Raw genomic sequence first — 9,457 nt, forward strand, 5'->3', positions numbered from 1 at the left:
GGACCTTTCAGTTTGTGACCAATTGTTAAAAAAAAAAAAAAAAAAAAAAAAAAAAAAAAAAAAAAAAAAAAAAAGGAAAGGAAAGGAAAGAAAAGAATAAAGGTTATTCCAAGATGAAATGCTAGCATTATGACCCACACAGACCACAGACCACCTGGAATTCTTTAAACCATTACACTCAGTAACAATTCTTCTCATGCAATGTAGCTTGTACTTCCTAATTTCTCAAGAGATATTTACTTGGACACTAGCTCTTTGTTTTCAAGTTTTCCTGCCCTTGCAAATTAATCCCCACCTGTAGTCAAATGCTTCCATTTATGAAATCACAACAGTTGTTTAAGTCATTGGATTAAGAATGGAAAAGTTTATGTAATTTTTGGGATGTGGGAAGAGAAAAGGATATTTTAAATGAGCAAGACAATCGTCTTACTGATGATCTTATCATTTTAAAGAAAAAAAAGAAAAGTGTAACTGGATGTTCCTGGAGCTATAAAAGTAAAGCTGAAACTACATTATTTAAAAAAAAAAAAAAAGGCAAATGAAAAAGTGACTAGTAGAGATCTTCAATGGCCTTTATAATCACCAGAATCATTCATTCACTCTGTACTCAGTATGCTATAATACCACAAAAGAGAAGGCTAAATTGAATGAGCTAATTACTAGGCTCCATTCTGCTAAGCTACTATGTGATGATTGGAATCGCATGCATTTACCCAGTGACACAAAGAGCAGAGTCACAGGAAAATCTGTCATTGAATTTAAACTAGATTTTATTTCGTCAAACTGAATTATTCTGAACCCTAAATAATGTTTACAACAAATGATGCTTATGATCTACAGTTAGTCAGTTAACCAGATAATTGCCAGTTCTCCAAGTTCTTCATGTTGTGAAAATTTAGATGGCTTATTGTGGAAGAGGACCATAACCTGCCCTTTTCTATGCCCTGTTTGAGATGAAATGATGAGACCATGGCACAAAAATAATGATTACGTGGTGAACTTAAGACTTCCACTTTCAACTGAGAAGTAACATTGAAGATCATTAAGAAACTACCCAAAACCAGGGAAAGAAGGATCCAAAAATGTTGAAATTACGATTTCCAGTGATCACCCAGAACTGGGAGTAGTGTCTATCCTTACCAGCCAGATTGGAAAAGCTCATGATTAATGGAGCACTGGGTAAAGTACTCAACAGAATCTTGCCTAGGTGGTAGGGAATAATTAGTCCTAGACTGAGCTTTGCTCCAGACCCAACTTACAAATCCTAAAAGAAAGATCCAAAAGAATCAAACTATGTTCATATGATTTAACTGTATGCCAGAACATAGCTCTAGACTATTTATACCTCAATAAAATAAAATGTATGATACTGTCATCTAATCAAATATTACCAGACATGACAAGAAGTAGGAAAATACAACCCACCATAAGAAGAAAAATCAAGCAAATCCATATAGAACTTCCACAGACGTTAGAATTAACAGATAAGAAAAAAAAAAAAAAAGAATTAACAGATAAGGACGTTAAGATAGAATTTATAATTGCATTGTAAGAGGTAAAGAAAGAGATAAAAATATTTTTAATACCAAAATCAAACTTGTGAAGATGAAATCTACAATATCTGAGATGAAATACATTGGATGAGATAAGTCGTAGGTAAGATGCTGCAGAAAAAAAATTAATAAATTTGAAGACATAGCAATAGAAAAACAAAAATAAAATATTTAATTTTAAAAAATGAACAGAGAAAATATTTTAAAATATTTATTTAAAAAAAGTAAACAGAGAATTAGGGAGTTGTGGAGCCACTTTAAATGGCATAATATTTGTGTCATTGGTGTCCCTGAAAGAGTTGAAAGAGGATGGACAGAAAAATAATTTGGAGAAATTATGACTGACAACTTTCTTAATTTGATGAAAACTGTAAACCTATAGATCCAGGAAATCCAAACAAACTTAAGCACAAGAAATATAAAGAAAACCTCACCAGATTACATTATAAGCACATTGCTCAAAACCAGGGATAAAGAGAAACTCTTAAAAATGTCCAGGAAAAAAAAAAAAAGAAGCAAAGATAAGGATAAAGAAGCAAAGAAAAAGATATGACAGATTTCTTGTTAAACCAATAAAACAGGAAGACAATCATTTCTAAAGCATTGAATGAATAAATCTGTTGAATTAGAATTCTATACCCAGCAAAGACATCTTTCAACAACAAAAGTAAACTAAAACTTTTGCATGTATACAAAAGCTGACAGAATTTGTTACTAACAGGTAGGTAATATAAGAAATGTTAAAGGAATTCCTTCAGGCTGAGTAATAATAAATGAAAATATGCATCTACACAAATAAACAACATCAGAAAAGGTAATTACATGAGTAAACAAGTTGTCTTATTAGTATCAAATCTCTTTAAAATATAATGGACTGTTTAAACAAAAATAATAAAAATATGTTGTGGGGTTTGTAACATATGTGTAAGTATAATTTAAAACAGCAGCAGTTCATTTCTAGAATAGTGATAGAAGAATACTATGGTAAAGTTCTAATACAAGACTGTGAGAAGTTAAAGATATGTGCTATGGACTATAAGATAATCATTAAAGTAACAAATCAAAGACTAATAGTTAATACACCAACAAAACATAAAATGGAAGAATACAATATATTAGGTTGGCGGGAAAGTAATTGAGATTTTGGACTATGAATTTTAAATCATTATTAGGCTCAAACACATCTTTATTAATCAAAATAGGAACCATTACAATCAATACATTTTTGCCAATGAGAAATAAGTTTGTTTATTCCTGTAACATAAATATCCGTGCTTTGGGATTTGATGAACTCTTGGAAAGCACTTTCTGCATCCTGCTGATTGTAGAAGCTTTTTCCCTGCAAAAGCTATTGAGATGATTGAAGATGTGGTAGTCAGTTGGCAAGAGGTCAGATGAATGACAGATGAGTCAAAACTTCATAGCCCAATTCATTCAACTTTTGAAGTGTTGGTTATGCGACATGTGGTCAAGAGTTGCTGTGAAGAGTTGGGCCCTTTCTGTTGATCAATGCTGGCTAGAAGCTTTGCAGCTTTCAGTACATCTCATCAATTTGCTGAGTATACTTCTCAGATGTGATGATTTTGCTGGGGTTCAGAAAGCTGTAGTAGATCACACCGGCAGCAGACCACCAAACGGTGACCATGACCCTTTTTTGGTGCAAGTTTGGTTTTGGGAAGTGCTTTAGAGTTTCTTCTCTGTCCAGCCACTGAGCTGGTCATCACCAGTTGTCATATCAAATCCACTTTCCCTTGCACATCACAATGAGATAGAGAAATGGTTCATTGTTGTTGTATAGAATAAGAGAAGACCACACTTCAATACAACGATTTTTAAAAATTTTCACTCAGCTCATAAGGCACCCACTTATCAAGCTTTTCCACCCTCCCAATTTGCTTCAAGTGCTGAATGACCAAAGAACAGTCAACATCGAGTTCTTCGGCAACTTCTTGTGTCATTGTAAGAGGATCAGGTTCGATGATCTTAATGGGTTGTTGTCAATTTCGAATGGTCAGCCACTACACTCCTCATCTTCAAGCCTCTCATCTCCTTTGCCAGACTTCTTGAACCACCACTCCACTGTACATTCATTAGCAGTTCCTGGGCCAAATGCATTGTTGATGTTGTGAGTTGTCTCCACTGCTTTAAGGCCCCTTTTGAACTCGAATAAGAAAATAGCTCGAATTTGCTTTGTGTCTAACATCATTTACATAGTCTAAAATAAACAGCAAATAATAATTCATTGGTAAGAAAAAAACATAAAGCAAGAAATGCCCATTAAAATAATGTATAACCTAACCACATTTATTTAAGAATGTATGCCAATGTCAAACAGCAAATTCTAACAATGCAAAAGCTTTGCACTAACCTAATACTAACACAAAAAAGGCAGAAAAATACAGCAGAATGGGAACAAAGATCAAATATAAAATAAATAGTAGATGATAGGATTGAACCTAATAATATCAATAATCAGATTAAACAGAAATAAGCTAAAAATTCCAAAAGGCAGAGATTATCAGATTAGATTAAAAAGCAAGATCTTACTCTAAAGTGTCTACAAGAAATGCATGTTAAATATAGAAAATTGTTTAACATTAAAAGAATGAAAGATTAACCATACTAACACTAATCAAAGGAAAATAAAGTTACTATATAAATTTCACAGTAAGTTGATTTCAGAGTAAAGAACATAACCAAGGATAAGCTTGTCATTTCATAGTAATAATTGCATAAATTTGGTAAAAGGATATGGCAATCCTAAACTTTGATGTTTTTAATAAGAAAGTTTCAAAAGACATGAAGTAAGAACTAACATAACCACAAGAAAAAAATGCATTATTATAGTCGGAGGTTTCAGTACCCCATTTCAATAATTGATAGAAGAAATAGAAAATAAGGATATAGAAGAAATTAAAAAAAAAGCACTATCAACAAATTTGATTCATTGAACATGCCACTCAACAATAGAATATACATTCTTTTAAGTGCACAGGAAACATGTATTAATATATTCTATTTTTTTGTCAATAAAATAAGTCCCAATATATTCACAAGGCAAAATAGAAATGGTCTCTGACTACAATGAAATTAAATTAGAAACAAATAACAGAAAAATCTCTGGAAAATCTACAAATATTTAGAAATTATAGAACACATTTCTAAGTAATCCATTGGTCAGAAAAATAAATCAAAAGATTAATTAGAAAGTCATTAGAAATGCAAATAAAAACACAGCATATCAAAATGTGTGGGATGCTGCCAACACAGTACAGACCATGATAAGCAGGAAAAGTGATACCACCAAATGACTAGTTAAATAAATGCATTAAGCCTTAAATCAATGACTTTAGGGTCTTCTATAAAATACTGGTAATAGGAGCACAAAATAAATCTGAAGTAATAAGAAAAGAAAATAATAAAAGAGCAGAAATTATTGAAATAGCAGAGAAACAATTGAATGATCACTTAAGAGATCATATGAATAGCCGTATCTATTTTAAATAAGTGGAGTTTTAATTTAAAACATTCCAAAAAATTCTTTCATCCCAGATGGTTTCAGTAGTGAATTCTACCATACATTTAAGAAAAAAACTTGTACCAATTTTATGCAAATTCATTCAGAAATTCAGGAAGAGGAAAAATGTCCCTACTCATACTATGAGGACAACATTAGCCTGATATGAACACCAAACTACCTCACTGCAAGTAAACTACAGACCTGTCTCCCTCATGCCATGCATACAGAAATTCTCAGTGAAATACAAGGGAGTCAAATGCAACAATATACCAACAGGGTAATACTTCATCATGACCAACCGGGGCTTATCTGAGTGATGCATGGCTGATTCAGTTGTCAAAAATCAAATCATGTAATTCACCACATTAATAAACTATTAAAGGAGATCCATATGATCATGTTAATACAAACACACACACACGCAAGTATCTGGCAAAATTCAATATTCATTACTGATAGAAATCTTAGTAAACCAGAAATAGATGGCAATTTCTAAAGCCTGAAAATGTGCATCAAGGGAAAACATACAGCTGATACCATACTTGTGGTGATGAAAGACTGAAGTTTTCTCTCTTTGATCAAGAAAAGACAAAATTTTGCCCTGACCACTTTTATTCTACAATGTACTAGGATTTTAGACATTTCAATAAACCAATAGGAAAAATTTTGAATTAGAAGCAAGGAACTAAAACTGTCCTAATCTCAGATGACATGATTTTCTATGCAGAAAATCCCATAGAACCTACAGAAAAACCTCCTAACCCTAATAAGTTCTTTAAGTAAGACTGCAGAATATAATTCTGATATAAAATTATCATCTGCTACCAATAAACAATCTGCAATTGATATTTTAAAATACTATCCACAATAGTATAAAAAATAAAATTCTTCAAAATAGGTATGATGAAAAAATCCTCAATATTTGCACACTGGGAACTATAAAATATTGCTGAAATAAATTAAAGGAAAATTAAATAAATCTAACATTCACCATGCCCGTGGTTGGGAAAAGTCAATAGAGTTAATTTATCAATTTTCTCCAAATTTTTCTACAGATTTAATACAGTCTCAAACAAAATCCCAGCAGGGTTTCTGGAGAAATTGACAAGTTGATTCCAAAAATTATATGGAAATGTAAAAGATCTAGAATAGCCAAAACAATATTATGAAAGAAGGACATATTTGAGGGCTGAAACTACTTGATTTCAAGATTAGTATAATGTGACAACAATCAAGAAAGAATGGTATTGGCATAAAGATAGACAAATAGATATGGATAACTTATTTTTGACAAGTGTGAAGAACATTCAGTGGAGAAAACATATGCTATTTAACAAATAGTTCTGAAATAATTGAATATTAATATTCAAAGAAAAACAAACTTCGATCCTTACCTTGAACCATATTTGACAATTAATTCAACTGGATTATACAGACTTAAATGCAAAATACAATACCATAAAACTTCTAAAAGAAAATCTCTGTGACATTTGACAAGGCATAAATACTTTTAAAATATAACACTAATAGCATTTTCTAAAATGAAATTTAAAAAAATAAATTGACTATCATAAAAAATCAGTTCTTTAAATAAACAGTGTTAAGATAATTGAAAGCAATGTATAGACTGAGGGAAAACATATACCAAACATATATCTGAGAAAGGACTTTTATTCAGAAAAAAATAAATATATCTTAAAGCTCCACAATAAGAAAACAAACAGGCCAGGCAAGGTGGCTCATGCCTGTAATGTCAGCACTTGGGGAGGCCAAGGCGGGTGGATTATTCGAAGTCAGGAGTTTCTGAATAGACTGGCCAACATGGTGAAACTCCGTCTCTACTAAAAATACAAAAATTAGCCGGGCATGGTGGCACACACCTGTAATCCTGGCTACTCAAGGAGGCTGAGGCAGGAGAATCATTTGAGCCTGGGAGGTGGAGGTTGCAGTGAGCTGAGATCACGCCACTGCACTCCAGTCTGGGTGACAGAGTGAGACCCTGTCTCAAAAAAAAAAAAAAAAAAAAAAAAAAAAAAGGAAAAGAAAACAAATGACCCAATTAAAAATGGACAAAAGATTTCAATAGACACGTCACCAAAGGAGAAAAGCAGATGGTATATAAGCACAAAAAAGATATTAAACATAATTATTAGAGAAAGGAAAAATAAATCAATGATAGATATTACTACACACTTATGAAAATGGCTAAAATTAAAAAGACTGACCATACCAAATGTTGATAAGGATTTGGAGGAACTAGAACTCTCATGCGATAATACTGATGTAAATATAAAAGGGCACACCACTTTGGAAACAATGTGGCAATTTCTTGAAAAGTTAAATATACACATATCATATTACCCAGCCATTCCACTTCTACTTAGTTACTTAAGGGAAAAGAAAAGATATGTGTATACAAAGATTGGTACAACAATGTTCACAGCAGCTTTACTTTTAGTAACCTTAAATCAGAAACAACCCAAATGTCCACCCTCAGGGGAATGCATAAACCAATTACCATATATCTATACAATGGAATACTACTCAGCAATACAGAGGAATGAACTATTGATACATGCTACATTATTTAATCTCAGATTATTTTGCTGAGTGAAAAGCCAGACACAAAATCATATATTTTTTATTATTTAAAATTGTGAAATATTCCAATATTTCACATGGTAGGGAATCAAAGGAAGGGATTACAAAGGAGACATGAGGAAACTTTCTGGAGTGATAAATAGGTTCAATATCTTAAGTGCAATGTCAATATCACAGGTGTATATGTACATCAAAATTTATCAAATTGTAGATTTTAAACATGTGCTTTTTTATATTACAATTAGAACTCAATAAAGCTATTAAGAAACAAAATATAATTATTTTTAGAATGTTCAATGAATACTTAAATATGAACTGTCAATTTCCATAGACTTTCCCTCTATAAATTTGCAGATAATCTTGCATACTGTGGATACCTATAACAGATGTAAAAATTAAATAAGAAGGTTACATTTTCCTGCTTACAGAAGTCACATTTTAATGAATTTGGAGCATTAGGATCATTGCACTTCTTGAATTTAGCCCTACTTATTCATGCATGCAATATTTATAATGCAATATTAATATGCTGTGTTGGTTTTGATCTGTTTTTGGAAGACAGAAGAGATCCCTCCACTCAGAAAAGAGATAACCCAAATTTGGTTAGAATCCAAATGGTATTGTGTGACCTAATTAAGTGGTGGGTATTTCATGAGCTTAGTCTTTCTTTCACATCTGGCTGTTATTAGATAGCCCTACTTGGCTACCCTACAAAGTAGCATTTAATCTAAGGGCCAACTCTGCCCCACATTTATTAACGTCTCTCACACTGACTAAATCCACAGGGAGAGGTTGGGCCTAAGAAACCAGGCAACAAAGTAGGAGATATCTCTGCAGAGGGACTAATTCTTTTTCTGTTTGGTTTTTAAGTGCATTTTGCCTTGACTAACTTCAAATATTGATTGTTAGAAAGTGGACTGGAAACGTAATGATTGACTGATCGCAATGTATTACATACAACGAATTTTGAATACCACAGAACTAATTGAATAAATGAACGGAAATATTAATATTGAATTAATAGGAATGATCAGAGTGAATTAAACACAGCGGGCCAAATTCTGCCCCTGGATATGCATGCACAATTTCCATTGACTTCAATGGGGGTTTTGTTGTGTGTATCCAAGGGCAGAATCCAGCTTAATTAATTTTTTAATTGTTTTTAAATGGTGAATGAATTGGTTAAAGTGCAAAGCACCAGAGATGACTTCGTACATATTGCATGTATCCTATGTTTTTAAAAATATGCCTGAAATACTTGCTTATAATCTTACATATATAACTACCACAAATGTTACATTTTACAGTTTGTAGAAAATAATGTAATAAAAACATTCCCATTACATTTTCTTTGTAAAAGGTTAATGTATACACATTGCTGCAGACTTCTATTTCTTTATATTAAAATGACAAAACTTTGATTTATTAATGAGCTTTTAAAATAAATCTGAGGCTTCGGTGCCCAAGAATCCATCCACGTCCTCGCAAGTGTCCTCTAGGTGAACTCAATAGCACAAGATACTCTCTTTACCACAGCCTTCTTATTTTCATCACCTTCCTATTTTAGTTAAAACATTATTTGACAAATACTGTGAATGCAAAGGCTTATTACTTGGTCTTAAGTAACTGTCACATCAGTTTAGTTTTTACTACTTAAGAAATTTTACTATGAAATCCCTTCTAGATTATGGGTCCATAATAAGATTTAAAATATGTTTGATCCCCTAATTGATTCAGTCATTAAGATAGCCCAATTCTACTCTATGTCATCACATCCACTGGC

Source organism: Rhinopithecus bieti, unplaced genomic scaffold (assembly GCF_001698545.2).
Source record: "Rhinopithecus bieti isolate Rb0 unplaced genomic scaffold, ASM169854v2 scaffold_26061, whole genome shotgun sequence".
NCBI classification, from domain to species: domain Eukaryota; kingdom Metazoa; phylum Chordata; class Mammalia; order Primates; family Cercopithecidae; genus Rhinopithecus; species Rhinopithecus bieti.